This window comes from Equus asinus, chromosome 8, assembly GCF_041296235.1.
Source record: "Equus asinus isolate D_3611 breed Donkey chromosome 8, EquAss-T2T_v2, whole genome shotgun sequence".
In the NCBI taxonomy this organism is placed as follows: domain Eukaryota; kingdom Metazoa; phylum Chordata; class Mammalia; order Perissodactyla; family Equidae; genus Equus; species Equus asinus.
Window position 1 is genome coordinate 92,850,130 of NC_091797.1, and position 5,289 is coordinate 92,855,418.

Below are 5,289 nucleotides of genomic sequence, written 5' to 3' on the forward strand. Positions count from 1 at the left end.
GGAGACAAAAAGAGGAAGACTGGCAACAGATGTCAGCTCAGGGCCAATCTTCCTCACCAAAAAGCATACCTTTAAAAAAAAAAAGGCACCTAAAGTTTGAAAAAAACATATTCACAAGTGTCAGGAAAGAATGACCATCATTCAGGGGGAGGGGAACGCAAGGAAGTCATCAAATGGAAAACAAGTATAAGAGTTTGGATCACATGGATCTGCACCCTGAATATGAAAGTGGACCCACATTTAGTATTGCTCCACCCCCAAAGATGACATTGAAAGCCAAACAGCCCAATTAACAATATCTCTTTCCAAAGCATCGGTTTGTGAAAAACTATTAATAAATATTTTGCAGTCATGAAGAAATGAATCTTCCAGATTCCCAGTTTTAAAACTAAACGTTTCTGAAGATTCCACTTCATAGGCGTTGGAGGGACTCTCCTCCGCGTGGTTGGAGTGGATTCCAGAAGTAACAGATGCTGTCAGGATAAAACTGGAAAGAATCCAACAGTGGTTTGTTTTTCACACGTTGGGGTCTCTCATTTAAGCCACGTGATCTGGTTTTGCCCTTACCATTTCACTGGAACACACCTGACTGCTCGATCCAGCAGAAACCTCCCACTCTTTCAGTTGACCTCTGACTTGTGACCCTTCACCAATTCTTTCTTCACACCTACTTGCTTCAGTGACACCTCATTCCCCTGGATTTTCTACCTCCTATCCGACCTCTGGTTCTCGGCCTCCTGTGTAGGCGCCTCTGCCCTGCCCGTCCTCACACTTTGACCACCAGTGTTTTGAAAATGCTGTATGTTGACTCTCTACAAAAGACATAAATGTGGATCAGCACAACCAGCAGGCGAAGTAACGAAGGATCATGAAAAATTCAACACAGCGTGAGGTGATATTTCAGGGCTTGCCTCTATTAAAATTCATCAGGCTTTAAGGTACCTTTCATGAGTGATCAAAAAAAAATACAAAGGCATTTCGGATTTGTCAAAAAGGTGTGTACCTCTTCTTGATGTAAACCTTTGTCGCCCTCTTCAGTTCACATGGCCATCACCAACCACAATACACTCCCCTGGGTTCACACTGCTCACCAGGGCCAAGGTGGCAGAGGTGCTGGTGCCACAGAAGTCCCGGCTACTTAAGCAGGGGACATCTCCAACTTCTGCCTCCCCTACTTCTGTCCTGGGCAGGTCAGGAGGACCCCACCCCAGCCCAGCCTAGGGGCTCTGAGGTGGCTGTCATGACCTAGTCAAGGTTTTAAGGACTTTGGGAGCCTAGGATCACCAAGTACAAATGCATAAAGAAGGGACCCTCTATGAACATTATGACCCTATCGAGGAACATCCTTGACACTAAAAAGGAAGGATGTTGTTTCCACAATAAAGGACAGACCATCCCACAGAACAGCATTTGCCAAGCTGCCCCTGACATGTGTGTGTACACAACATAGAAATCACATTCACCTCCACCTTTCTGAGGGGTTTCCTCCTCTCTAAATGGAGATGATGAGAAACTTACCTCCCAGGGGTGTGGTGAGAATTCAACACGGAGAAACTGTTGAATCCAGCCCCAGCACAGAGTGAGAGGGAAGAAGTGTCAGCTGCTGGATTCTCACACACACGCCTCCTCCTGGCCTTGATCTGGTCACTGCCCTCCATCAGGGAAGACTGCACGGGCCAGCCTGGAACAGAGCCTGGCTGTGGGAACCAGGTCTTGGAGTGCCCCAGTGGGCACACTGGGTCACAGGGCAGGGGTATGGCCCTGCATCTGCCACCAGGGGTCCCACGGCTTCATCTGTCCAAGGCAGCTGGGGTCCATTCTGCCCACCCACCTGAGCACTGACCTGCTTCATACCAAGCACAGTGCTGGGCGGCCATGGTCGGGAGCAAGACAGCTCCTGCCACCCGGGAACGTCAGACCCAGGGAAGGGAGAAACCATGATGGCCTCGGATAACCAGTGATCACTGATCTAGAGCTTCTCATAGAGGTTTAAATAGAAATATAAAGAAGCAGGGCATTTGAAACATAGTCAACAGAAACTGGAAAAAAAAAATGAAATCATCTAGCTAAATGAGCATGGGGGAAGCATCTGCTTGTGGAAATTTTGGCAGGACACTCATGAGCTGTGAAGGCTGCCGGCTGACTGTGTAGCAGAGGCAGCAGAGCAGAACCACTGTGTGAGGGAACCAAGCGCAGTGGCGGGAAAACTCCACCCAGAGCAGGGCTGTCACTACCAGTCCCTCAAATTACCTGTTGTAGAATCTGACCGTCACCCAACATCTCCCCTGAAGGGTCATTTTATTCACGGAGACCCATGTGAGCACCACGTGCTTTGAGCTCTGGAACAGCAAGATGTCAACTGGCCCACACCTATCAGGACCCGGCCTTGGTCCTGCTACCTTGCGGGTACCCCGATGTCAACTAGGATGCCCACCTTGATCTGCCTAAAGCCCATAGTGACGGTAGCAGTGGAGGTGAAACCTTTAATGATGGGGCAGGAGATGAAGTCCAGCAGGAACCCTGGGCAGCCAAGAGGGAATACTGAGTTGGTCACAGCTCTGTCTGGTTCCAGAGGACATGGGTGGATGTGGGCTGGGAGAAGTCGTGTGGGTGGGACTGGGGCTAAGGACTGGTGGTGACACGCTCTGTTTGGGCTGGTTTGGAGAGCAGGAAAGGCATGCTAGGTTCTGAGGCTCTGGGCATTTCTCCAAGTGTCCTGGCATCTAAGCAGGATAGGGGAGGGCTGAGGGCATGCCCCTCACAACACACACACACACACACACACACACACACAGCACTTGGTATGCAAAGAAGGAAATGCTAACAGCAGGAGCATCCCCAGGAGGCAGGGGCCTGGGAACCCCACGAAGAGCAGAAGTGCAGCCCACCTCCCCCACAGCAGGAAGGCCCGAGAGACTCACCCAAGCACAGGAACCCCACGGCTAACTGCACGCAGCCCCACAGGAAGGCAGCAGCTCAGCACAGTGGGGCTCATGGGAAGCGTAGGAGACCAGGAGGGACATGATGGCCGTGGGACCCAGTCACATGCCAGGAGGCGACCAGGAAGAAATACATGAAGCACCCGTGAAGGCAGAGTAGAGGTTGTACTGTCGGGGAGAGAGAGTGATGAGCACCCAGGAGGCAGGCAGCATGCCTTTGGTGTCCCTGATGTAGACGTCTGAGCACAGGGGTCTGTGTGTCCACTGTGTACTGTGACCACACCAGCGCACACAGGCAGGGTAACTGCTCACCCTCTGTTATCCATGGGTGTGACCTGCTATGATCAGGGGACCTCTTTTCTACCCACACCCACAGGGGCCTGAGGTGCTACCTGTGGGAGAACAAAGACCTGTGTGCTTCTGTGTGGGTCTGAGGAAGTGTTCTTAGGGTTACAGTGAGTCACCCTGGTGGCCCCATCACACAATCCAGAACTAGCCTAGTGCATGAGTGTGACAAGTATGACAAGAGTAGTTACAGGGGTCTGTGTCCACCCAAAGGCAGTCACATGCTCTCGATTGTAAACCAAGTCTTCCTGGTTCCCTTGGGGCTGGATCCCTGGGTGCCCCACTGTCTGGAGGGGATACTGTGAATTTCTACTCTGCTTCTGGGTAGTCGCTGAGGCCCAGAGAGGGGTCAGGGCCTGGGGAGGGGATGCAGCCAGCAGCAGGGGCAGACATCTCACCTGGGGTGGGAGTCAGGCCACCTCAGCACAGGCCAGTGCCTGGGAGATGACCTGGAGCCTGACAGAGCCTGAGGATGAAGTCCATCTTCAGCCACTGAAGGGAGGAGTCGGGCAGCCAGGCCAGGATGGGCAGCCTCCTCTGCACAGCCACAGGGGGCAGCATTGGGTTTGTGAGGCCATGAAGACACCTGAGGGCCTGGCCTGATCCAGCACCTCCACAGAAGAAGTCACGCAGGGTGGGCCTGGGGGCAACACAGACCAGCAGTCAGGGTCCAGGCTTCAGAGAACCCAGCAATGGGGGGGCGAGGGGGAGGTGCAGGGACATCAGGAGATGCACAATCTGTTTCCCCTCCAGGAGGTCTTAGCAAGATGGGTTAAATCACTACCCCACCCCCCAGAGTTAGCCAACAACCTGTGCAGAGCGGGCCTCAACTAGAGGTGGAGTTAATGCCCTACCCCACACTGCTCTCCCTGAATCGCACCTGCCCGAACCCTAGGGGCCTTCTCTCCTTCCATCAGTGCTTGCCAGGAAAAATATGATAAAGGATTTCTCAAGAACAAGTCTAAACACTCATTAGACTCGAGGTTTCTCCTCCCTGGAGAATCTGTTTGCTTTTTTTTTCCTCCTCAGCAAATTTAAGGGGAAGCAGTGCAGAAAGCAGGGTCCAGGGGGCACCCTCATCTGGATGGCCGGGGGACTGTGTGTGTGTCGGGGGACTGGAGGCCCTGAGGGTCCCGGGACTTTCTAAGCGCACACCGCGGGGGTGCTCCACCCTCTGAAGGGGAAGCAGCGCTGGAGGGCGGTGTCTCTCATCCTGAGGCCGCGCCTTACCCCAGCTCCCACCTGTGGCATTCACATCCCGAGAGAAGCCCCAGGGGTTCTAGCTGGTTCTGGGAGAACTTCATAAGCACCTCGGTTAATTCAGGGTGCGCAGCATCTTCTAGGATCCTGGCACCCCCTGCGCTGCAGTCGGCCCCAGGTCACCCCTCAGGCCCAGCCCTGGAGAGACTACTCCTGGCAGAACCCAGCCCCACCCCGAAGCCGCTTGCCCCGAATCCTCCTAGGGTCTAAGGGTGGGGACACCACGCCGGCTAACGGTCTGCGGCGGGCCAGCTCCAGCAAGGCCTGGGTCCGAGGTACCCGGGTGGGGACGAGCTGCGTGGAGAATGGGGGTCCTCGCGGGAGCGCCCGACCTTCACACCCCGCGGCGCCCCCGGCATCGGCCTCCCCGCCGCCACCCTTCGCGTCCTCAGCAGCCCTCCCGCCCCGGGCCCCAACCCCCCGCCGCCCGCCAACCGCCGCTGACTCACCTGGAGCCACAGCTCCCGGCGTCTTAAGACAGCCGTGGCCCGGCGCACCGAACCTCAGGAGGCGGGGCGAGGGCGGGGCCCGCGCGAACCTGGCCGCGGGGCGGGGCCAGGGCCGACAGCAGCCTCCGGGCGTCACCTGTGGCCGGCCTGCTAGGCGCGGCGGGCCCTCGGGATCGTGCTGCTGATCCTCGGTGAATGCCACCAGCCCACCCGCCGCCACCCTTGGCACCACCCCTCCACCGCCGCCGTTTGTCGCCCCCAGAAGCGGCCCCAGGTCCCTCTTCACCAGCGGTCAG

General features: G+C 55.8%; 1 long non-coding RNA gene across 1 annotated transcript; it reads right to left on the reverse strand.

The window, feature by feature from the left end:
- Positions 1 to 234: 234 nt before the first annotated feature.
- LOC106827070 (uncharacterized) lies at positions 235 to 5,069 on the reverse strand. Its single transcript, XR_011505440.1, has 5 exons — positions 4,994 to 5,069; positions 3,683 to 3,924; positions 2,922 to 3,107; positions 1,519 to 1,681; positions 235 to 487 (listed from the first exon to the last, which is right to left on the reverse strand). It is a non-coding gene; the product is annotated as an uncharacterized lncRNA (long non-coding RNA).
- Between the last annotated feature and the right edge of the window lie 220 nt (positions 5,070 to 5,289).